Source organism: Hesperophylax consimilis, chromosome 18, assembly GCF_061612785.1.
Source record: "Hesperophylax consimilis isolate HC1 chromosome 18, BYU_Hcon_1.0, whole genome shotgun sequence".
Lineage (NCBI taxonomy): Eukaryota > Metazoa > Arthropoda > Insecta > Trichoptera > Limnephilidae > Hesperophylax > Hesperophylax consimilis.
Genome location: NC_142853.1, coordinates 9,746,337 through 9,773,341, shown reverse-complemented (window position 1 = coordinate 9,773,341; position 27,005 = coordinate 9,746,337). Strand labels below are relative to the sequence as shown.

Genomic DNA, 27,005 nt, shown 5'->3' with positions numbered 1-27,005 from the left:
TAAAAAAATCTAATTCAACAAACTGCCCAGCTCTGCTTCGTCTTATTTAATTTATTTATTGTACTGTAAGTGTTCCCAAACTACTACTTTTTTCATCTTGCTTGGCGGAATATTTTGGTTTTTGTTTTTGGGACTTTGTGATTATTTAGATGTTCTTTTTGTTAAACAAAATAGTAAACATGTAGAAAGCTGGCCGTAAAATTCAAAATAAATATTAAATTAAGTTGTCTGTTGATTTTCTGTTGTACACGGAAAAAAATTACTGATTAAAAAATAATGATAACGAGTATTGGTAATTTATTAAGAATCTCTTCAAATTATTCTATTATTATAAGTATTACAGGATCGTAACCAATGAATTAATTGGTTTTCTGATAAGTAAAATATCAATGCATTTTCACGATGTCATTTTACATGTTTACGCATTTCGCCATTGAATATTATGCTGAATTCCCGTTTTTAATCGGATTATTAATAATTTGAAGAAATTCTTAATAAATTGGCAATACTCATTTTTTCAGTGTACTTGCTTTCTCTGTATTTCGACTCTCTTCATATTCATTATTATAAAATGATCCTGTTAAAAAAGTGACAGCATGCCAAATTACTGAAAAAATAGTCATTCAGAATATATTAAGAACACGTGTTATTTTCCTAATTTATATGACAAAATGCGACAATATTATATTTTATAATAATTAATAAAATCATTAATGTTATAGACAAGCTAGATTTGATGTCGCAGTAAATTCTGTGTCGAGGTTTGGAAAGGGTTTTTGCTACCATACGAGTCGTGAGGAGAGTGGGGAGACTGAAGGGGGTAGGCAACCCCCTCCCCATGAAAGGGGTTGGTACAGAATGTGTGGAAGGCAATATTAGCACGTTACACGGCAAATATTTCACTTAATTGAAATTGGTGCAATTAAACACTGTCTGTGGAACTGTGGACCAGCTTGAATTCTTTTCTATGGAATGGGTGAACTTTTGAATACTTGTTTTGTTTTTCATTATTTAAAAAAAAACACTCCAAGTGTATAATAATTATTTGACTGTAATTATAGCGTTTTTTTATATTTAATTTACGCTAAAACTTTGTTTGTAATGGTTGAAAGAGAAACTACCAGGATATTTAAAGGTTCTTGTAAAGTAAGTAGGTACCTACTTCCTACATACTTTAATTCATTGTGTGATTTTAACGAACCAAGTGAAATAAGTTCTAATGTTTATACAGCCATTGTATAAACTAAATAACTAGCAGCTTAGTAAAATTATAATTTTCATTTATTTATTAATCATAAGTTTTGTACTTAAATACCATTTTTTTTTATTTCGAACAAGGAAATATAAAATTTATCCGAAGAAACTTCACTATCTCAATGACAAATGACAATTCGTTCATCTAACTTTCTTCAGTATTATTTCTTTTGCATTTGTTGAGTGATAAACTAAAAATTTCCACAGACTAGGTATAATTATTTCTTTCCAAAAGTATTATGGGCATTGAGGAATACATATGGTAGTTAGTCCCAGAATTTCTAGTATTACGTTGTTAGCAATTCTGGACTAAATTGTATGTAGAAATACAAATCCTCTGTCTGACAATTTATGAATATTCAGATAATTTTAAAATGTGTTGAAGCTCTACTAAATTGCTGGAATACCCATTTTATAGCTTAGAACACATAACAATTTGTTTTGCATTCTTTCAATACATTCAAATATTATTAAAATTCCTACATTCATCTACACACAAGGACTGATATAAGGGGGGAACCCCCATCCATGTGAATGCTATAGCTACGCAACTGTCTAAACAAATTGTTTATTTATAGAGATTGTATATTGTCCTCCACGCCAGGAGTTCACTTGTGTTATGGAATACATTAAGATAAAAATATCATAACAATTTAAAATTTGTTCCACGACATTCCACGACATTCTACTATGAATTTTTAGTCCTTTAATTAACATTTGCATGTAGATGATTTATTTGACTAATGAACTTTCGTTAGGGGTTGTTTTAATTTATGCCCTGCAACGTTCCATCGAGCCAGGGACCTCCTCCTTACACACACATACTCAAATAATTAAAATGATATTCGATCTTCGGTAGCCTTGCGTAAGGGTCAAAATCCGTCGAATTTGTATTGTTTGAGTAGTCATAAACACAAAGATATTGCGCGCTCATTGAAAATCTTAGCAAAACTTAAAAGGTCGTAAGTGAAAATATGGTAAAAGGAAACTTGCACACTAAAAAGCCTTGTACAGTTCAATATTATTGCAATGTTTTTCATTTGTGTTTCCGGGCAAGAATTGGATTATTGACCTGTGTTCTAATTTTGAAATAATCAATAATAATAATAACAATATAAATGGTTATTAGAGTTCTAGTTATTGGAAAATAAGGATTAATGAATTGTTATACTGTACTTATGTAACTAACTGCCGTAAATTGTGTCAATATGTCAAAATATTTCCATATGTCAAAATATGTCAATATGTCAAAATATGTCAAAATGTCAAAATATGTCAATATGTCAAAATATGTCAATATATCAAAATATTTCAATATGTCAAAATATGTCAGTTTATCAAAATATATCAATATGTCAAAATATGTCAATATGTCAAAATATGTCAATATGTCAAAATATGTCAATATATTTCAATACCATTTAAAATATGTAAATATATCAAAATATATCAATATGTGTACATATACCGAAATATAGCAAGATGTCAAATATATCTTGTATCTTCACTATGTATGTAGTTGTACGAGTATATGGATACACATATGCGTGATCGAGATTTATAAAAAATTATTTCTAAAATTATACTTGTTGTTATCTAGCCTGTTTTAAATTGACAACCGTTATGGTGAATTTATCAGTTGTGTACAATTAAAAACACTTATTTTAGTAAGGACACATGTATTTTTATTATTTTTCTATGTTTTCTTTAAAAAAATGTTAATTAGTTATTGTTAAGTTGGAGAATTTATCTTTCGTTGATTACACACAAATATATTTAGTTGCTTACTACGAGAATAAATAAATAAATATATTTTTTTAAATTATTTTTTTAACATTAGCTACACACAAGAGGCCCTGAGGAAAACAATTTCTCTCAGGGCCTATGTCATCTTTTGGGATGCTGTGTGGAGGGTCTTTTTAGGGAAAGGAAGGAGATAAAGTTCTGGGAAAGATAAAGGTATGAGGGTTGGGTAGGAATATGGGGGTCAATCCGCGAGTGACGGACGAATGAATTCATCCCTACCCACTGCTGTGCAAGGCAATGGGTAGAGAATCAACCCCCTCTCCCTCAACCTGTCTCTTCCGATCCGTCCCGCCACGCACTAGGTGGGCAAATGCATCGCCGCCAAGAACTAGACAAACTCCTGCTAAGTCACCAAACGTAGCGAACCACTTGGGGTGACCTATGGCAGGCTGTGTGTTATCTAATAAATGGTTCCCGGGGTGGCGGTACCCACACCTGCCTCCCAAATTGTCTTTATAATAATTTAGTTGAAAAATCATCTAAATATTTTTGTGATGTCAAATGATTCAATAGTCTGACTAGACAATACAATTAATTTAATATCCAATCAAACTATCCTTGTGTTATTTCTTTATTATTTTTTCATTAATTCTAATTATAGTAAAAATATATGACTGAGCAGAGAGGGCAAGCGTGTTTCTGGGCACCTACTCCATTTCGCTTCATATGAGAAAATGAATACTGAATTTCACGCAAGCAAATTAAGGCTTTATTTCAATGAGACTTAGACGCGGTTATTCCGGAATAGCTTTTCCAGTTTAATGTGATTGAACGCGAATAAAAACGCTAATTAGGTAGCTTTAGGCGGGAAATGTGGTTTTCAATGGCGGAAAGCAGAAATTTATTTTTGAAATTCGAACACCTTTTTGTGATTTTAAAATAAATAGCAAAAAAGAGGTATTAGGTAAGAAAGTATGTTATTTTTTTCGTCGGTCGGTCATGGCTTATAAAATAGGACGAGAATCAGCGTTCAAATTTATAAAATCTTAATGTCGCTGATTGTCGATACTAAAAAGTTATTTGACATATATAACATATCGTCAAACCACAAAACAAGCATGTGCCTAGTTCGGTGTTTGACATAGATAACACGGTTCCATGATAACTCAACACAGTGACAATTCAACACACTTTTAAAAGGTGATATAAAGTCATTAGAAACGATGAAATTTTTTTTTAACCTTACCTAAACTAACTTACTTAAACCAGTTAATAAAGTTTTTGTTTCATCACTTCGCATGACTTTATATAACGTTTTAAAGATGTGATGAATTATCATTGTGATGATTTATCCGGTCACCAGATAACACATATCGCCAAATCACGAAACAAGCATGTGCCTAATTCGGTGTTTGACATAGATAACATATCGCCAAACCACAAAACAAACATGTGCCTAGTTGAGTGTTTGCGAAATTCAAAACACCTGTAATATTATCTATAAATGGATGAAGAGTGGATGTTTCAATTGAAAGCACAAAATTCCGTAGCTACGATTATCATTTATCCAGTGCCCTCTCCTATTATTGAGGTCGCACTATAAAAATGATTTGGTAACCAGTTGATTGTGACTCGAAAAGATCTAATCAAAACAAAACCAAAATACTAATCACTTTTTCGAGTCCAAGGTTGAAGTTCGTACCTACCCAACTCAACAACAACTTCCTCCATCAGCTGAACATCGTTCACAAGATTGGGAAGCGAACCCAGAGAACTTGGACAAAAGCTCCATTCAGCCTAGGCGCGATATTACTAAACAAACAAAACCATGTCGGGTAAATAAGGTCATTATTGTTGTTGGATTCGAAATCAGGACCTCTAAGGAGCGAGGGCATTATGCAGGATGAAGGCTGAAAGGAAGGGCACAAAGGACATCGTGTCAGTTGTCTGGTGCTTTGTAGAAAGGTGTGAAATGTTCGCACGTTAAGAGAATAAAGGATTTGAGAGTGGATTCGTGCAGAACCGAATTCGATATCTCATTAAATCATAGTATTAAAGATGCACACAATTATACTACGACAACACGGTAATTGTTGCCATAAAATGTTAGTTTCAAATGGTGGCAGTTTTTATTATACACATGCGAGGACCCACTATTTTTTTGTACAGTGGAATTCTCAATTTGGGGATTGCTGTGAGATTGAAGGAAGTGTTTAAATATGGCATACGTGGTCGAAGACTAGCAATCCGGTAGCAGGTTCAAATCCTGGCGAGCGCAAATCAATTTTGCTGGATTAATCTGTGTAATATCACAAATCATTAATTTAATATGATAATATTGTATATTTGCGGCACGTTTCAGAGTGGAAAATACTCTCGGTATCACCCTGGCGTAAGACCCAACAAACATAATTGAAAAGTTGCTTGAAATTGCGTTAACAGTATTTGGTGACCAGGTTTGAATTGCCAGGTATTTCTATAGCTTACTTACTTTCCCCGTCTCCTTCCCTCCCCACTCACAACATTTCCCAATTAAGGAAGGATTGTTCTCATTGGCTCCAAACGGTTGGGAGCAGTTGGGGCTCTTGTGCAGTATTCAAATAAAAAATAAAGGAAAAAAGTGTAGAGGGAAACTAGGCGGGAAATACCAAGGTTGGAATATTTTTGATATTACGGGAGGAACATGAATCATTTGCATGAAGCACTAAAAACTGTCGGGCGAGCATTAAGGTCTGGTGTCATAGAACTTAGATATTTTTTTACCTATCATCTTCCTCTCCCACATCTCCTTCCTCTTCCTACTACTTTCAGCCTCACAACATACCCCAATTAGGGATTCCATAGTCTCGTTGGCTCCTGACTATTAGAAGCAGTTGGGACTCGCATAAAAATTGATTTCATAAAGTGTGAAACCGCTGTATCGGAGAATTTAGCAATATAGTTATAATAGCTCTTAGGTATATGCTGGTGTAGGTATGTGTTGGTTTATGAGTGAGTTTTTAGTAAGAAATATGCTGGTGTAGGTATGTGTTGGTTTATGAGTGAGTGTTTGATAAGAAATATGCTGGTTTAGGTATGTGTTGGTTTATGAGTGAGTGTTTAATAAGAAATATGCTGGTGTAGGTATGTGTTGGTTTATGAGTGAGTGTTTGATAAGAAATATGCTGGTTTAGGTATGTGTTGGTTTATGAGTGAGTGTTTAATAAGAAATATGCTGGTGTAGGTATGTGTTGGTTTATGAGTGAGTGTTTAGTAAGAAATATGCTGGTGTAGGTAGTATGTGTTGGTTTATGAGTGAGTGTTTAATAAGAAATATGCTGGTGTAGGTATGTGTTGGTTTATGAGTGAGTGTTTAATAAGAAATATGCTGGTGTAGGTATGTGTTGGTTTATGAGTGAATGTTTAATAAGAAATATGCTGCTGTAGGTATGTGTTGATTTATGTGTGAGTGTTTAATAAGAAATATGCTGTTATAGGTATGTGTTGGTTTATGAGTGAGTGTTTAATGAGAAATGATAATTTATACATTCTAGTGAGATTTCATTATTTTGTTATCGCTTATTAACTTGAATTTTTTAAGAGGGAGACCAAAATACTTAGTTGTATTCAATTAGGCTTCAAACTAGAAATCGTTCAATGGCTAAACGTTTATGGAATTACACATTTGGTTGTTCTTAATATGAAGCCTAGTGTTTTCATACATTTGCTTACAATTTGGTAGATATGACTAGCGAACTTTTTCATCTAAAATAATTCCTTAATTATATAATTTCTCTTTCTAGAGCTGTATACTTTTTTTATGTTATGTGAAACCACACAAGAAGCCCAACTGATCCCAACCGCCTGGAGCCAGTGAGACGTTATTATTATTACTTATATTCATTATAATTTTAATGTCTACTAAAGGAATTATGTAAAAGCGCAAAGGACGCACAAAAATAAAAAAAATAAATATTTCAATGTCTACCCAATATTATTGTATAAATTAAGTAATAAAACATTCGAGTGTTAAGATTATTGTATTAATTAAGTAATAAAACATTCGAGTGTGCAAACTGCACATAATAAAATACAAATAAAAGCAGTAGAAAGACTTCCAATTAACTTTCCCCCGATCCCTAGTTCAGGAAGTGGAATTAAATAAGGTCCTCTCTCTGTAATCCTAATACGCTTATAAGGACTGAAATGGCTTATCAAATAGAAATACGAGGACATGTAAATGACTGGAGCCCTCCTCCCATCGCCCCGGCCTTTGTCGAGGAATTCACAGCTTAATATAAAAACTTAATTAATTCCTTAAAATTCCTTCATCCAATTGAATGTCCTATGAAACGTTCCGAGCGAATTAGAAATTCTCAATTTCTCGAGGTGTCTACATTTAAAACCAATTTAAAGTGATTTTATGCCACTGAAAACACATCCTTACTTGCAAATTATTTCTCAATTATACAACTTATTTTCATTTTAACTAACTAGTTTCTTCATTAATTTTCATGGTTTTGTGGAAAAAGCAACTCACAAGTATGTATGATTGGTTCCATAGCAACACTTTTTAAAAGTGATATATAGTCAGCAAAAGTGATGGAAAAAAATCATAACTTTTTATGACTTAACATCACTTTTTAAGCGTGTTTTGAATTGTGTTGATTTGCCACTGTCCCAAGTTGCCCGGTTACCATTATTATGATACCGAAAACGCTTTTTGGCTTTGAATTTTTTTCTCTTTTATACACCTTAATTCAATTTTAATTAATCTGTTTTTCTTTTCATTTAAATTGTATTGTGGAATAAGCAACTGACAAGTATGCATAATTGGGTTCCATGGCAACTCAGGACAGTGAAATTCAAGCCACTTATGAAAAGTGATATAAAGTGATGAATACAAAAAAGGCCTATAAACCTAACCTAACTAAACTATTTAACTTAGTTTTTCTTCATCATTGTTACATTTATTTTTTTCGATTTTAAGTCATTGAAAGTATAAATAATTTATTTGGTTGGGTTTGCTTTTACTTTTTTTTCATCATTTTCCATGACTTTTTGAATGTGTGTTGAGTTGCCATTGTCCTGAGTTGCCCGGTAAACGTATAATTGAATGCCAGGTTTTACTTGCAACACCTACCTGCTTTATTGAAAGTGTAACTTTATTTTCGACCGGTCAGTGGTTGAGTGGGCATAGCGCTTGGGTCTCACCCGAGCGTCGCGTGTTCGATTCCTCGGCTGGCTAAGTCCTCCATCACAACACAAGCAACATTTTCGGCTTTCTGTGATGGTAGTAGGAGATTTTCAAACATTGTTGGGTTATTCGTAACCCGGAAATGTTTGTCTTTCTTTAAAAAAAAAAAAAAAACACCTAATAAAGTTAGGGAACCAGGTAGTGAAAAAATGTAAAACAATGGCTACTTCCCCACTTCTGAGTAAACTGTTCAGTATCTACTCGTCAAAGTAACTATAATTGTATATATATGGCTTTTTTATTAAGAATCTCTTCAAATTATTAACCAACTGGTTGAAAATGGGATTGTAGGCCTGATAAACTTTTTGTAAAAGAACAATATTTTGTTACGATGTTTTTGATTGTTTAATTCGCATTTCGTCACTATAAGTATTACGATATTATTACGAATTTACTAAAAGTTTATCAGGAAGCGGCCTGCAGTATGAAACCTTTCAATTCATTCGTTAAGGGATTACCAATAATTTGGAGATATTTTTAATAAATCAGCACTGCTTGGTATCATTACTCAGCGGTTGTGACACAGATAGTAGCACTAATCGATACCTTACTCAGAGGTGGTGAAATATTTAATAAAAATCTTAATTTATCTTTTAGGAACTTGGATAATTACATACATATTTAGACTCAAACCCATCCTCTTTAAACATATGTAGCAGGTAGGTTTAGATAACGGGAGTAATACGAGCATAGTTATATGTCTATGTGAAATGTAAGTGGTTAAATTTATAAATAAAGTAGCCAAGCGCTCTTGAGGTGCTTTTCACACTAAAATGGCGCTATAGAAGTGATCCAATCATTATTATTACTTATTAATTTATAATCCACATATTTTACATAATATTTTTTTTTAAATTTCAATTAAGGTCTACTGAAATGCGAAGGAATTCAGTATCTCAACGAAAATTCTTTTAAAAAAATTTAAGGCACCTGTGTATTTTAATATTGAAAAAATGCAGAAAAGAAAGTCCAAACAAACATGACAATTTAAAATTGAACCAACGGAACCTACAAACAAATTTACAGACGAAATGCAAACGATGGTGTTCCCGCATTCCCAATTTCTACCGATTTATAACAAGTTTCTCTTTAACTCTTTAAGTTTTTAAGATCCAAAATAAAACATATTTAAATTTTTCAACATAATTTCTATGCATTTGTAATGTCGAAACGGTAATTATATGAATTTTCCTCGATAAAAAAATGCAAAATGGGCTCCGTAAATTATTAAATTACGTTTTGTTCTGTTATTTAATATTTTATAGGCATCTCCCAACCAAACTATCTTTTAACGCTTACTACGAGGCCTTAATACGACCTTAATACGCTATGCTCAGTCAATAATAACAGTTCATTACAATTTCATAAAAAACTCTAATAAGTAGGTAAGGTTAATAAGGTTAAAGTTTAGTAATGTTTTGTCTAAGCCTAATATTTTTTAATTGTTATTTTTAGAACTGGGTAGATGTAGCTTTTCCTGTTTTATATAGGAACTCAGATCTAAATATATATTTTTTAATCTTAAAACTTAACAACCCACCCTAAACCCACACACTAATAAACCCTAAACACAAAATGCGTAGAGCCTTATCACTGCATTTCTACATCCTTTTGCGAATTTTCCTTCCGGCACAAAAAAATTGTCGCGAAACAATATTAATTAGAATTGGCCCCGGGGCACGGCAGTGGCGCACTGGTACCTGCGCTAAGTAGGGCGGTGAAAAAACCTTCGTAAGAAACATAAAAGGGTGGAAAAAGAATTTAAGGCCACTTTCGACTGCCTCCGGCTCCAACCATTGACTAGGGCACAAGGGTTGGCCTTTGCAAATACCTATATTATTTAAAGACTATCAAAACGTATAATAAATACGTTTAATTAAAAAATATATATTTTAGAATACAGATCACTAATGCACCATGCACGAGTAGACGGGTAGACATTACCCGGCTTATACGACGGAAACTTAATAGTTCCTGGTATCCGGTACTTGAAGGTTACACCAAAACAAAACGCCGAAAACCACCCACTTAAAGTGCGGCTCAATCATCTTAGGGCAAAACCTCCTAGATCACATGTTGATCACTTTGAGTTTTAAGGTTCTAGAAGATAATCCATACGTTTTGTAGAGCCGTAACGGTAATTATACGAAATCCCCTCGATGAAAAAAAAGCCAAAGTATGCTCCGAAAATTACTAAAAAACACATTAGATTCTGTTATTTAACATGTTATATGTATGAAAAAATTCCCGGTACATTATAAACGAGTCTTGTTTTATTAAAAAAAAAATATTTGAACACTCCCTTCAACAATCGTATTCATATCTCCCTTTCAAACCATCTTCTTCTTCGCTTAATGCGGAGCTTTAACGCGCAAAATCAGGTATCACTTCTACACCACAATATACACATCTGCTGATTGGCACTGTAAAGCCACCTGAAACGTTGGCTAAAGAAGGAAGAAGCGCAACACTGCATAGTTACCCAAAACATAATCATGATAATAAGAAATCTTTTGTTATTCTGTGCTACTGAAATAGTTAGTTCATACCCCCATACCTCAAATAGAGAGCATTGGCTACATCGTGTAATCAAATATCAGCTTCATGGTTTAGATATAAAAAACGATTATAATTAAGCGAAAATGGTGAAAATATTTAATAAAACACCACTCGTTTAAAATAGAGCAAACATCTGTCGACAAATTAAGTTGTATTTAAAGATACACTGTGATTTGTTCATTATTATATATCGGTAGAAGTTTGGAATGCGGGAGCTTATGTTTCATGAAACAAATTGTTCATGATTATGTAAAAAAAGTTTGCTAAACATATAGGTAATTCGTATTTCGTGTCTTACGTACTTAATGCTTTGAAATACATTAAAACTCTGTAAGGTATTTACGTATTCTTCGTCAAAAGTTAAAGTAGTTGTCAAATCCCTTTTCCTTGGAATATGTGGATTTTATTAAAGTCAGAAGTCAACAAACTCGAGCCTTTTTTAGAAGGCAGCGTATGTTAACGTTTGCTAAGAAAGCACCAAAGGTTAATGATCACACAATGGCAGATTGGTTTTTACATAATATTTCGTAAGCAGTTGAAAACCGTGCTCACCTTCCAGTTCACTTATTCCAAATCTATTTGTGCATAATATATCTCCCGATAAATCATGCTATTACGTTTTATTATTATAGCGTATTATCAAAGGTTGATATTTTCAGTTGCGAACTTACCAAATACAAGAGGTCCATAAAAGAATATTTCTCTGATGATTTGTGAATAATGTTATGTCTCTATTGTTTATATTTCTATTATCATTTGATTTATATCTACAACCTCTCTCCACGGCTATAAATGTATTGATACATGTATTGTTTTGTAAAGTTTTCGTTTTATATAATCTTTTGTTTTGTATATTTTTTTAATTTTTTTTTCCTTTCTTACAAATTTAATTAACTTATTCCATATAATGCTGTCTCAATAGAGGTAAAGTCACGAGGAGGAAATCCATAATTGATTTTATTTTGGCTGTATAATATTTATTTACAAACTGATTAAATGTATACTGTCGATTTACCGAAAATTAATAAATAAAAAAAATACATTCGTTTCTGGTATAATGAAGAATGATTTAGATAAGTTACCTAAATATCTGTTTGCTCTTTTCGGTGAATTAATAACCAATCACTTACCATCGTCAAATTAAAGCTAAAATATCGTCACGAACTTCCGCGTCACACGAGCAGCCTCCCGATTCGTAATTGGTCCTTATAATATCTTGGCAAACATTTCCATAGAAACTTCCCGAGACGCGAGCGGGAGAAATACATAGATAAAGCGTAAAAGAGCGGGAAACTTGCAATGAGGTGGGAAAATAAATTTCGCGCCGAAATGACACGAGAATGAAATTTCCAATTACCCATTCTCCCCAAGTTCCTACTTGGCCATTATATTTTCGCACTCCACTTGGCAGCTCTTTCCACATTTTTTTTCTTCTTCTTTACTTTCCTTTGAATTTATTCTTTTTAAGCGCTAACAGCCCGGTTAGTGGCGCGACAACGTAAATAAATACGTTTATATTCATAAGCTTCCTTTAAGGGAAGACAAAGGTAATGGGACGTGGGATACTTGATCAATTTATTATTGCTAAACTTATCATTCGAGGCTCATGTCATATAAACACACCCTGAAGAGACCGACGCGGTGAAAGTCAAGTCTGACACTCATTCAAGAGGAAGCTACAAGTCAAAAAATGCATTGAAATCGCTTGACAAAAGGAGTCTAGAAACGTTCGATTTCAAGCACAAACTGTTTTTTATTCATTTTGTAATTAACTTTATAAGAAAGCAAAAAAGTTAATCAAGTGAAACTGTCACAGATAACCTTAGCTATAATAATGTATTTTTAAGTAGTTTCCTTTATGCGTTCATACATTTCTATTGAAAAGATATTTTTTTCGAGTTTACATTTCTATTTTTTATTGAGTAATTTATATTTTTATTTGTAATATACTCAAGCGAAACGATAGGAAAACCTTTAATTTATCAAAATATTGATTTAACATTAAGCTTCGCCTCAATCTTTGACTTCCAATACACGGAGAAAACTTACTGGTGTAAATTATTGTTAATTCATTAAAAATCTGGTCAAATTATTTATTTACCTGTTAAAAATGGGACTGCGAACCGAATTGAAAGAGTTCCTAATAAAGTATCAGTCAAAAACAAATGTTTTATGAGGACGGCGGAACACGTGATCATAAAAATACTGATATTGATATTGGCATACTTATAATGTAGCATTCTGTCATGATCTATTAGGAAAAGAACACGTGTTCTCAGTATATTCTTAATGACTAATATTTTATCGGGAAGTTCAAATGCAGTCACTTTTTTAACAATTACCGTTTTTTTCCGTGTACGTTGATAATATCAATATCTAATAAAGGTAATACAAATACAAATTTGGTTATAAAAATATCTAATCGCATTGGATCGAATACAGCTCGCTACCCTAATGGAGCATTCTCGTCTTATCTATTCTATCAATATCTATGGTCAATTTATAGAACGAAAGTAAAAATCCATTCGATTTTTGGTTTCTAATCCATAGAAATGCCTATTCTCAAGAATCTGTTTCGTGGATTCCATGAAACAAATCAAATAATAGATCAGTTGGGATCCCCGCTTTACGTAGGTATATTTCTCTAACATCTTCTGTGTTCTAAATTCTAATTCTTATTCGCTAAATATACCTACAGGTAGGTACTTAACTACCGTAATATAATTGATATCTGATTCAACTGAATTAGGTAAATATTGATGATTTTAAGGTAATGTAGGTATAGATAAAATAATTGTGTAAAGAAAGCTTGTTAATTTCATTTAATTTTAAATGACGCCACAAATTAATTTTGAAATTATTGAAGATGTAATATGTAGGTATTTAATCAATATAAACTACAAACTAGCAAATATAAATTGATAGAAAACATGGTTACATTACGGAGATGCTATTTAGATTTTTAACTCAAATCTCAAATTAAATCATAGATTTTTAACAAAAATCTCAGATTAAATCATGGAATTTTAAGTCAAATCTGAGATTAAATCATAGATTTTTTAACTCAAATCTCAAATTAAATCATCGATTTTTAACTCAAATCTTAGATTAGATCATAGATTTTTAACTCAAATCTCAGATTAGATCATAGATTTTTAAATCAAATCTCAGATTAAATCATAGATTTTCAACTCAAATCTCAAATTAAATCATAGATTTTTTACTCAAATCTCAGATTAAATCATCGATTTTTAGCTCAAATGTCAGATTAGATCATAGATTTTTATCAAATCTCAGAGAAAATCATAGATTTTTAACTCAAATCTCAAATTAAATCATCAATTTTTTACTCAAATCTCAGATTAAATCATCGATTTTTAACTCATGTCTCAGATTAGATCATCGATTTTTAACTCCAATATCAGATTAAATCATAGATTTTACAATAATTTTACATGAAGTTTAATCGCTGGAGAGGCGCTTCCAGTTTTTGTTATTTCAGTTATATTTTAGGGTATAAATGGAAAAAATGGTTTGAAATTTATTTGTTTAAATTCTTATTTTTTCTCTTTGAACCTGATAAGAAGGACGAAGTTATAAATGCAAATTTGTAATTATTCCGTTAAAATAGCTCCCGGGCGATTATTTAAAAAAAAATCTTTTTATCCTGTCATAAAGGGTTGAAATCTTTGAAGATAAAAGACTAAAGCAAATTAATCGACTCTTTTAACTCGTTTTTATAAACTGAATAATGAATTAAAGGTTTTATAAAATTGAATCAATCACTTTACCTCAGGTTTCAGACCGATTTTAAAATCGGTTGTAGATACCTATATTAGGTATTTAAAAAAATCTTAACCGTGAAATCAGTTTATGTTATGTCTGGCGTCATAAAATTTGAACAGCAATGGATTTTCTAGGTGAACGCATCATTTTCAATTCCCTTCGACATTTCTATCATGTGTTGCGATGATGTTTCAAAAATCAATTTAATAGTTCAAAAATAAAAATCGCCTTGTTTAATCCGTTCTTTTCAATTTTTTCCGAGGTGAAAAAAATATAGAAAAAAGGAGTGCGAAACCGAGCAGTATTTAACACTTAAAACCAGTCTTGACATGGAACATTCTAGTGAGATAGGCGTCTTAGGGTACGTATACATTTACGAACCGAAACGCGAACCGTACCACGAATTACAGGAAAGGTACGAATCAACTGCAAGTGGCGTTTCGCACCATTTGCGGTTGCTTCGTTTCTTTTTCATAAGTTGAGGTTCAGTTCCGCAGTTTGGCTAGCGGATGTTAATACTGTATATTATCTCCATATATATATAGTTAGTAGATCATTGTAGAAGTATATTATATACCTATTTGTTCAGCGTCCTTGAGGTGATTTCGCACAAAAACGGCGCTATATAAACCATCAAAATATTATTATTATATATTATATAGACATACCGTTGGTAACCTCCCTTTCTTATAAATATTTGGGTAGAAAAAGAAGAGCTGCAGGACTATAATAGAAAATCGTATTTAAGTAGTTAAAAATTATAATTAAAGATTAAGCAACATTTAAAAATAATAATAAAAATGTCATAACACATAACACCACTTAAACATCAAATATTGTGACAGACTTAATAGTAACTTAAAGGGGGAAGTGGGTGTAACTCTATCCACGTTAATAGAGCCGCCCGGGTACAGTTTATATGCGCGCGGAACCCGACACCTCTCGTCCTCAGCGTCAGCTGCCGGGGCTCATTGCTCCACTCTCCCCACCTCAATCTTTTAAAGATACAATGTGATGATTTTGCTGTAACCATTTGCTTTGAGATGTTTTACTTAAGGCGATGCACTACGTCGTGTAATATTTTGAATCTAGAAGCTATCAATAACACACCTTACGTAGATGGCAATAAGGCTTAAATACCCGCTTCACACCATCCACCTGTTTTGATTTATGGAAGAAAAAAACATTGCCAAAAAGTGCCTTCTATTTTATTTTGTGGATCTTCAGGCACAAATATTTAAAAAAAATTTCGATCATTTTATAAATAACTTAATTTGCCACATTATACAATAATACCATAACCGAAAAAGGGTTCTTAAGAAGGAGATTTTGAACTTTAAAGAAGTTTTCATAGGCCTATACTTTATTTTTTTCTGGGCTTATAAAAGGACTTATCTAAAAAACACTCGATTATTTCAAAGGCCAAGATGTATTCTACTCGCAGTATTTAATTGAAGCATCTGAAACATTTCTAGGCGACCAAATTTTCAAACCAAAAACACATGATTTTAAATTACTACGTAGTGCATCACCTTAAATGTGAATTTTGGGTTGATTATTTTACACATAATTTATCTATATTTAACTATGTAAGCGGGTTTATTCTCGGTTATGTTATATAAACATCGTTCTTTGTTAATTTATTTTTATCGACCATCACGAAATTTAAGTGTTTTATAAAAGTCAGTAACTAAGTGCACCAAGTCGCGCAACATTTTGAGTCGGGCCATAAACAATAACACTTCTTATGTAGATGGCGATAAGGTTTGAATTCACGCTCAACACCAGCCGCTTGTTTTGATTTTGCAAGAAAAAAAAATCTCCAAAAAATGTGTTTTATTTTTTTTTCAGGCACAAATATATCAATGTTTATCCATCATTTTCTAAAGAACTTAATTTTCCACATTATAAAATAAAAACACAAACGAAAATAAGTTCGAAATTAGGAGATTTTCAACTTTAAGAGATATGTTTTTAATACTTTTTTTTGATAAGCTTAAAAAATCTTGATTATATAGGATCTAAATTAGTTCAAAAACACATGATTTTGCATTACAACGTAGTGCTTCGCCTTCTGACACAAGCAAATGTCGATATTTTTTAATCAGTGCCTAGGTAGATATCTATTTTATCAAATACACCTTTTTGTATTTCCGGTAAAAGTATTCTGATTTCTGAATTTCAATTTCAAAATTTCTGGCAGTAGCCTACCTAGAATCAAATTAATATTTAATTGGACTGCAAACGAACTAATTTGTGTGAACATGTATCGTTTACTACATCCCTTTTCATGGACAACCAAAAATATCGGAGATAAATCTGCACAGCTACGAGCTAATTTTTTTAAATTTAAAAAGTATTAAGTATTAAGAAGTGGAAGATAATCTGCTTCCATCATTCAGAATTGAAAAGTTGCTTGAAATGGCTTTAGTCGTGTTTGGCGACCAGATCTGAATAGCCAGGTACTTTTCTCACTATTCTCTACCTTATCTTCTTCCCCTCCCCACTGATTTCAGCCTCAAAACAAACACCGATTGGGGATGCCATTGTCTCACTGGTTCCAGACGATTGAAAGTATTTGGGACTCATGTGCGGTAATCACGAAAAAAAACGTTTGAAATATGTTTGCAGTGTACCAACTAGATACCTATCCACGCATGCTAAATAACTACTTACTGGATACATCATGTGTAATTACCTACTCCCAGTTTACATATCACATATTTACATAAATTAAAATTAAGACTGTCTATAGCGAGCGGGCGGGTGGTCAACGACCATTTGATATTTTTACAAATCTACAGTTTAATTCCGAGATTGATGTAATTTTACACACTGACCGTCAAAATAAAAGGAAAATTACGGTCTAAGCTCGGGTAACGATGGGTACAAAAACTAGTTTTAATATAAAATAAAACAATGTATAGGGAAAGAGTTTTCCATAAACATAATATGTACAAGATTCACCCAAAATGAAGAACTGGTGGTCCCGAAATGTACCAATAAATACGTTGAAAGAACCCTAAACTTTATTGTACCCAGAATATTTAATAAACTACCAATGACAATTAAAAATATAAACGTTTTTACAGCCAAAGTCAAATATAATCTAAGGAAATGGCTATTAGATAATGTGGATTTATATTGATGCACTACTGAAGACCTTGTTTTCCTAATTGGAATTCACATTCTAGGGAAATGGAAAATCGTTATAAATTTGTATTACCTTATGTATATTAAAACCATAGAAGTACTTGTTGATTATATTCATTTGTTTATATTAAATTCATTTGTGCTTGTGTTGTTATATGAGGCTTGTACTGCTTCTTACATATTTATATTTATACAATTCTGTAATTTAACCAACTTATCATTTATTGTTAATTTATCAACATTATACATACCTGCATACTGTTTACCATTGTACCATGTTATTGCAAAAATGTTGTCATTATGTACCTGCTGACAAACTACATAAGTAGTTTAGCAAGTTTAAATGTTAAATAAATAAAAAAAATAAAAAATATTCAATCAAAAAATGTCGTAGGTATGCAAAAATCTTACAGTGAGATCTATAAAAAAAACACAGATGTAAAATTTCTGCTCGCACGAAAAAACAAACATAAAATGTTTCGGCGACATTAAAGGACGCCATACGTATCTCTTCCTCCTTTCGTCTCCTGTGACAAGCGCCAGTCGTCACATCCGACTGTCTCAGCCATCCACTTCCCTAGCGCTACATCCACAACACATTGTCACTGTTACAACAGTAGTAGTAGGTGCGCGGCGGCGTAACTCGATACGCGCCACTTGTGTTACAAATTGACTGCGAAAAATAATACCAACATAAGCTTGTCGGTTGTAGTAGCTACAAGATAAAACTTTTCATCGTTAGTAGCTTTACAAGTGTTAGAAAATAAATGTTAATAATAGTTACATAATTAAGATTAAGATTCGAAACAATTCGAAGAAAAAACTCAAGCGGACGGACGTCACTGAGAAAAATGTGTATTGCTGATTTATTAAGAATGTCTTAAAATTATTGGCAATCTGGTTAAAGACGGGATTGCAGGCTTTTTTATTTATTTTATTTTATATTATAGAAACAAACATTTACAGAGTTGAAACAATATACAGTAATAAGATACTTCATGTTGTGTACCTATGATATGTTTCCATGTAATGTCTGCTAAGTGGTATGTTTATTCCTTAATTACCAGGTGACTTGTGTAGTTGATAGGTGTGTGTGTGTGACGTGTGTAATGTAAGGGTGAGTGTTTGTGTGTGTGTGTCTGTATGTATGCGCATTGAATAGTTTAAATTATTGACATGATGCCACGTTTGAATATGGGCAGTGAATCCGAAAAAATGTCAATGTTAGAGTTAAGACAAATATTATTTAGAGTATGAACAGCTCGGTTTAATGCATTTGTTTTTATAATTTAGCGTGTGGAATAGCACTGTTTGTCGTGTACGTCTCAAAGGTATGTTAAAGTTAATAAGGAACAGAAGTTCAGTACCTACAGTCAATGTCATTGTTTAAAACGAATGAATTAACAGGTTTCGAACATGTATTCCGACATCGTGATTGACAAGTTTATCAGGAAACCTTTAAATTCATTCGTTAAAGGCCTGCAATCTCGTTTTTAACAGGGTAATCAATAATTTGAAGAGATTCTTAATAAAATAGCAACACAATTTTTTTCCGTGTAGGTACAGGCACAAAACGCAATTAATTAATCGTTTGTTATCAAGTGTTCTATTTTGTTTATTTAGTATGTACCTAATGTAATTTAATCTATGTAGGTAGTTCTTAATGTATGAAATAATCCCACATCCAACAATAAACACCTAGATGTTTGTTCGTTATAAATCTTTATTTGGTACCTACCTATTAAGATGACTAAAACATATTTTACTATGCACCTACTTAATGATAATAAGATTTTATAATTATTAGCACCTCTCTACCGAACTAAGATATGTTTTTTTAGTTCACGTATGAAATTCTTGGTCTTCATGCATGCACGGAGAAAAATGCGAATTGCTGTTTTATTAAAATCGGGTTAAAAACAGGATTGCATTGCGTTTCCTGTTAAACTTTTAGCACATTCCCAATATATCAGTAATAACACGTGTTCATGCACCTGTATTTTCCTTGATAATACCTATGTATTGACGAAATGCGAAAATATAATGATTTAGGGTTAAAAACAGGATTGCAGGCCGTTTCCTGTTAAACTTTTAGCAAATTCCCAATATATCAGTAATAACACGTGTTCATGCACCTGTATTTTCCTTGATAATATATATTGACGAGATACGAAAATATAATGATTTTTATCAACACGGGTTCCGACGTTGCGATAATAACAGGAAACCTATCATTTCATCGGTTTAGGACCTGCATTTCCGTTACGTCCGGATTACGAAGAATTCGAAGAGATTTTTTCCGTGTTGTAGTTACCTACTGTTCTAATCTTATAATTCCTGATATTTATACCTAACACGATAGAATATACCTAATAACAGACGTGCTTGATAACATATCTAACCATGAACATTGTCGTTATGAAAATAACTACTCCCCTAATAATTGAATAAGTAACGGTATTTATTTCGTTCAATTGTTCCGCAGCACTTCTGGTTATCTTTTGAACACAAAATACAACAGGTTATTCCATCCCGTTGGACTTTTTTAACGATGACTCCTTCCCCAGCTTCTGCTAGCCTTTTTGTGGAATTGTGGATTCTGTGTAACCCCGCAACCTCAGGCATGTTTCTTTGGACTTTTTCCGAGTTTGAACGGCTTGCGATCACGCGTAAGAATGTTCTTAGATTTGTTTGCAGAACGAAAGAAATTCTACATGCGTTGGAATAGTTAATATTTCCGCATAGTGAAAAATAGCTATCCTCTCGCATGTGTGCGCAAAGTTCTCTTTTAATCTTTTCAAAATACTTATATTTTTTGTTTTAAAAAGATCAAAATCTTACTTTTTTATAACCAGGACATACTGAAAGTATTGAAGGAGTCGGGTATATATAATTAATGGCTCTCAAACTCATTGAATCATGAAATATAGGTATTTACACAAGCGTCTTTTTTTTGCTTAGTAAACAATAATTAGTTCCTTACTTAGGTGCGATGATATAATAAAAAAATGGAAAAGGTAGAAACGAATTCTTAATAAAAATAAAGAATAAAATCAGTATAATTTTCTGGTGGTAATTCACACCAAAAATGAACCAGTCCACTGAAATTTGTGGCTTTCTTTTGACGCTATTTCTATTGGCTCTTTCAAAATGTGCGTTGGTTTTTTTCGACATTAAAAAGTAAATGTTTGATTATGACTTTGTACATTTATGACATAATCTGTGGTGAGTTGAATCTATTGCTGCAATAATTAATTCATAGAATATTGTTAAGTGCACAAATTAAGATGACATATTTTTTAACTACCAGCGGTGTGTTTGATTTTGAAGTAATTTATTATTATTCGCATATTTTAATATATATTCAAAATTTACTTTTTAATGTCGAAAACTTCAAACCAACGCAAATTTTGTACAATATTAATTGTTTTTGTGTTTAGTTCGTACAACTCCATTAATTGTTTTAATTTTTTAAATTTTCAAATAAATCAATTTTAATAATGTTATTATTAAGTTCTACAGGTATGTTGGTTTTTTAAAACTTATTATTGTAATAGCTGTTTCGGCATTCAAGGGGTTTTTAAAACTGTGGTTAGTCCACGTTGAAACGACTTATTTATATGATTCTCACCCCGGCCAATTAAATTTGAACCATTTTGATCTATGGACAAGTTTACTAGTTAAAAAAAATAAGACTCATAAAAAAATATTTCATTGAAAAAAGGTAGCCAAACTCATTGAAATTAATAATAGAGGCATTTTCCTAATATATGCCCATTTTAACCTCTTTTTCAAAACGCATGGAAAAAAGAGAGAAGTCATAACTGAGCTTTCAACAGCAGCACCATATTGTGATGTTGGTGTATTTATTGTAATGCTAGTCTACAAACACAGAGTGCAGCAGCATTAGTGGTAATGGCGGCCGAGTAACAATGGCGACAGGTGACCTCAACTCTTGCCTATTGTTTTATCAAAAACAAAATAAACAAAAAGGGGCGAAATTAACCCGAGGAACGCCTTTTCACTTTGTTGTTTCGGTCAGAGCGAGAGAGAAGTATTTTTTTTTGCAAATGGCCGACGATTGTTTTGCTTTTTTATGAGTGACTTCCAGAATTCAACATGTTGTGCAGAAAATTAAAAAAAAAATCATTTTTACTCCTCCATTAAAAAAAGTTTTTGTAAAATTTCGATAAAAATGATGATTTAATTTGGTCTTTCTAGTAAGTTTTTTATTTTAGGAAATGAGATTTTAGTACATCATTATAAAATAATATGCAAAAATTGACAATTGGTTCTTTTAGAATCCGGAAGATTTCCGAATTTTGAGGCGAAATCGCAAAAAAATATATATTTACCGGAAAACTGACATTGACCATTTTATAAGAGAAAAAATACCGTAAAAGCAAATAACAGAAAGAGTAGGTAGGTACCTTCATAATATATTATAGGTATACCACAATAAATGTAAGCATAAAAGACAAATTTATTTATTTAGTAATATTACTGACAAATAAAGAGAAAAAGATCATTTCAAAAAATTTCAAAAAATATTGACGCTTTGTTTCACGGAATTTGAACAAATCATCAAATTTAAAAGTCAATTTTCAAGTTCTGTGGAGGTTCTATTCACGTTCTATTATTATATAATTAATGGCCAGGGACTTCACAAAGCTGAAATAATAACAGAACTTGAATAGAAACCTTCACAGAACTTGAAAATCAGCATTGAAATTCGATGGAAACCGTGGAAATTGTAGTCTGTGGAAACACATGAAGTGTTGTAATAAATATACCAGAGAAGACTTCCTTTTAGTTTTGTGGAATTTAAATTATATTCCTTTGTCATACGATCGTATATTAAAATTAGCCCACCAATTGGCTAGCACTTCTTTTCAATTAATTTAAAACCGATTAATTTTAAAATGACGTTCATCTTTAAACCCTAGAATAAAGACAAAAACAAGAAGTGCTTCAAATATAAATTTGAATGGAAACAAATGTGCCACTGACTTAGTACAATTTGGTTCTCGACCATTTAGCACGCGGTCTGTCTCTCTTACACCTGCCTGACATTGTATATCTCCATCCTATTTGAATTTCAATTAATCATAGTCAAACACAGTTCTGAATTGTTCTACGAGTATATTTGAACCCAATAATGTTTTATTTCAATATTAGTTTTTATCTTTTTGTGTTATGCTTGAAAATAGATAAATTCAAAGAACAATGGTTTACTGAAATAAGTGTAACAAACTAATCATCGCACCGTTTATCGGCACGGGTAGGCAGAGAGAATGGACAGTCAAATAACTCAGTCTTAACACGCATTCCTTGCTTCTTTCACATTTATACATCGTCTTACATCTACCCTTATGTTAGTCCCGAAACGGCTGAAGTATTAGGATCACTTGATTATGCGATTTCTTCTACGATTCACATTCGCGTACACCATGTATTATTCATTGCTTCTATAAATTGCTCCACATGCCAAAACTTTACAAATCTGAAATGTAGATTATTGTATTTCAAAAACGTTTTATGTAATTTTTGATGTAAAAACCAATTTTATAAATTCTAAGCCAGAAAACGAATACTTGGCGGTACTTACCTACTCTGTACTCAATGACCAAGAACCATTTAATTACAGTTACAGTTACATAATTCCAAGTTCCACCTGCCCAGAGCCAGCGGGACGATTGCTTCCTAATTTGGGGAGTTACATGAAGCTGGAGAAATGGATGAGAGTAAGAAAATAGATAATCGAAAGGTTGGGAATATCAGATCTTGTTACCAAACACGGCTACAGCAATTACGAGAAAAGTTTAATTTCCTGAATGGTGTTTTTGCAAATTTGTTTCTCAGAGCTTTGCATTCTATCCTCTTTGTCTATATATATTTAGGCTCTCATAACCTTAAATTAAATATATATACCTGAGAGTAGCATTCTTGTATTGCCTATAATACAACCGAATCACACTTCTCTTATTGGATTTACATTTTTCCAAATCTGTCTTTTACCGAGGAACGAATCACATTTAGGAAGATAAATTCTTGTACTGTTGTACTGCCTAACATAAAATTTGTTTTTCCTCTCCTAAGCAAGATCACAAATGAACATAAATATATATTATGAGAATAAATACCGGAATTAATAATTGCATTTCCAATTATAATAGTTTGACTAGTCTATAGTTAGTAATAAAAAAAAATCATTGTATTTCAAAAAAATATATTATATTTTTTTGAAACGTACTTTAGGTGATTTTTCACAAAATGTGCGCCATACAAATAATTAAAATATGATTTTTATCATATGTTTTAGAAGGCCGGGGGTTAGACGTAAGGTTAGAATATAATGGAGAAAAAAAATAATAAGCAGATATTACATTCGAGTGTTACGTTTGCGAAATAATACTTTGGCAGCGAATTCACACATCACGAAAACAGGCAAATTTGAAATCAGTCAGTCCTATTCAAAGGGTCTCTCACATTCGTTTGTATGCCAGGCTAAAGAAAATCGATACAGGAAACGAAATAGCACAAATACGGAGCGAGAAACAAACAAAAGCATCCCTTATCTTCAAAGTACACAAAGCCTTGTTTCCTTTATCAATACACCGCCGAGATGTTATCTTTCAATATTAGCTCCAAACAGGTGCCATTTCAAAAATCAACAACCCTAAAGAACAATATATTCAAACTTCAATTTTGTGTCATCTTTTTTTAAGAGTGGGTTTTCTTTGGAGCTTTGTGTGCGATTTACGCTATTTTGGATGTAGGGCATCAGAGGTGGTAAACTGGTGCATATTCATTATGTAGAAACAAAAGGTTGGGTGTAAAGCGTTAAACACGCTCCCCTTGTATAAAGACCCGTCTCAAGCCACCAAAGAAAATCATACAGAAAACCACCACCTCACCAAAAAGTACACATCTATCGTTGAAGTTTGCAATAAATTCATTGATTGATGTGAATTTTTCGCGCGGTGGTAGTATTTTAAGGGTGATTATTTGATGCGGTGGCTCGTGTTTAAGCCCTCAGGCTGGGAGGGGTGGTAGTGGAGGGGGAGGGGGTGAGCTCGCGAGGTTGTTACGAGGATGGTTTTATTAAGTGTTTAATCCTTATTTGAAGTCAAATTGATTAGCTTTTAAACAGAGGCCTTGTGACTTCATTATCGCTGCAGTGAGACTTCATTTGGAAATAATGACTCAATTTTGTGAGTTAATTTTAAATTATATCATAGAAAACGTTTTCATTTAGGTAAATACGTAACTTGGGAAGTAGCCAATGGAAGTAAAAAAATAGTATTACATATTTCTATTTTTAAGAATCTTTTTGATTTACGACTGAAACCCTGTGACTTAGCTATAGCATTCACATGGGACGGTTCGACCCTAAGGCAAGGATGAAGGAGGGGGGTTGGAGGTTTCTTCACTAATAAATAAATAAACCTTACAGGCCTAAAAATAACATAAAACAAATTAGAAAAAATCAATTAGATGTACAGCAAAAAATTATTAGAATGAGAGTAGCGAAGCCCTAATTTTAACTAGACCATTACATTAGGTATTTTTTTAATTTTTATTTATTAGCGTTATAAACCGTCTTTATACATGCATATATGACATTGATCAGAGTAGTTATGTCATTGACCAATAAAATAACGACAAAACAAACAATAACAGAAAATACATAACAACATACCTAATAGAAACAATTCTGATAAAGTACATCAATTATCAAAAATTTATTAATCAATTGAAATATTTCAAAAAAAATCAATGAAATATTAAGTTTTTTGGTTAAAAAAGATGCAGTAGGTATCACTTTTTTACGAATGCTGTGAATTTAGCTAGGTTCGTGTTAAACACATCGATGTTTGGGCATAATCTATTAAATGTGCTACAGCTTCTTCTTATAAATACATTTTCAAGGTAATTTGTATTGCTTTTAGGAATATAAATCGTATCCAGAGATCGAGTAACCCCTTTTGGACATTTGAAATGAATATTTTGTAGTAAGTATGGGCCATCAATAAAGTTATTAACTATCTTATAGAGCATTAATAGGTTAATATTTAATTAATAATATTTATTAGTATTTTATTAATATTTATTTTTTATATTTCATCTCTTTTAATTTTTCATAAATTCATAAATATTTGTTGCATTCCGGTTCCGGTTCCAAGATGGTGGCTGTTTTAATGGTTCAGTGAAGATTCTGCAAATGTGATAGGTAATTATTTTCACAAAATCGGTTTTCGGAGTTCATTTAATTTTTTTATTAATTACTTTGAAAAAGACTGACGAATTATGTAGGTAATTTTGTTATACATACCTCACTATAATAATCATAATATTTGGATGATTTGTATAGCGCCGTTTGTGTTTGTGTTGCTTGTGCAAAATAACCTCTTCTTCATCTTAGTACTACCTATAAGACTAGTCAAACTATTATCAATTAATGGATTAACAGATTGCATCCACCGGTTCATCGATCACCAATACAAATCCATGTGTACAATGCATTTGATTGATGAACGTGCTGCTAGAATGTAACTAGGTATTACTGATGTTCTGAGGTCTTCGTAGGTATTATAATTATCGTTTTATATTATTATTCCATGGAAATTTTAACCTGATCTAGTTTGTTGTATCTGTTAATTAGTGGGATTTTTTTATGATTCAGTGCTGTACAATACACGTATATTATTTTTTTTTATATTTATATAACATAACCCTTTACATTTATCATTTGGCGAGCCGTCTGCCACTTAAACCCTTGTACTTATCAATCTCAAATCTCACCTTGGATCCCCTCTCCTTCACACCTCACACCTCTCCTTCGTTCTTTCTCAATCCTTTCATACACAATACGGCGACAGAATACTTCCCTCGCGTTCTACCCCAACCCTTCCCGTTTCCCTTCGCCCTCGCCCACAGTCAGACTACTATCTGTAATCCGCTATCTTTTCCTCTCGATTATTTGAGACAAGGTTCTCCTGCAGATCCTTAGATGTGCGCTCGAGACGTGATAAAAGAATTAAAGGCATTACTTGTGTAAGTGGTCCATTACTTTAAATTTTTAACCCTTCGGGAATTTTGTGACTATTTTGGAATCCGTTCAAAAACAGCGAATCAATTTAAAATTGAATGCAAACATCGACTTTATGTTACTTGACGTGACTTTTGACTTGACGATATAACCTCAAAATACCCAAAAGGTTAAAGTAGGTACCCCTCCACTTAATAAAGCACTGCAAAGTTCATGGTA

The 27,005-nt window shown here is 32.3% G+C and overlaps 1 protein-coding gene across 3 annotated transcripts in view; it reads right to left on the bottom strand.

Moving 5' to 3' along the window:
- The window catches only part of LOC149415332 (uncharacterized), a 209,848-nt gene that overhangs the window by 142,388 nt on the left and 40,455 nt on the right, over positions 1 to 27,005 (bottom strand). The gene's annotated exons all lie outside the window — the stretch shown is intronic.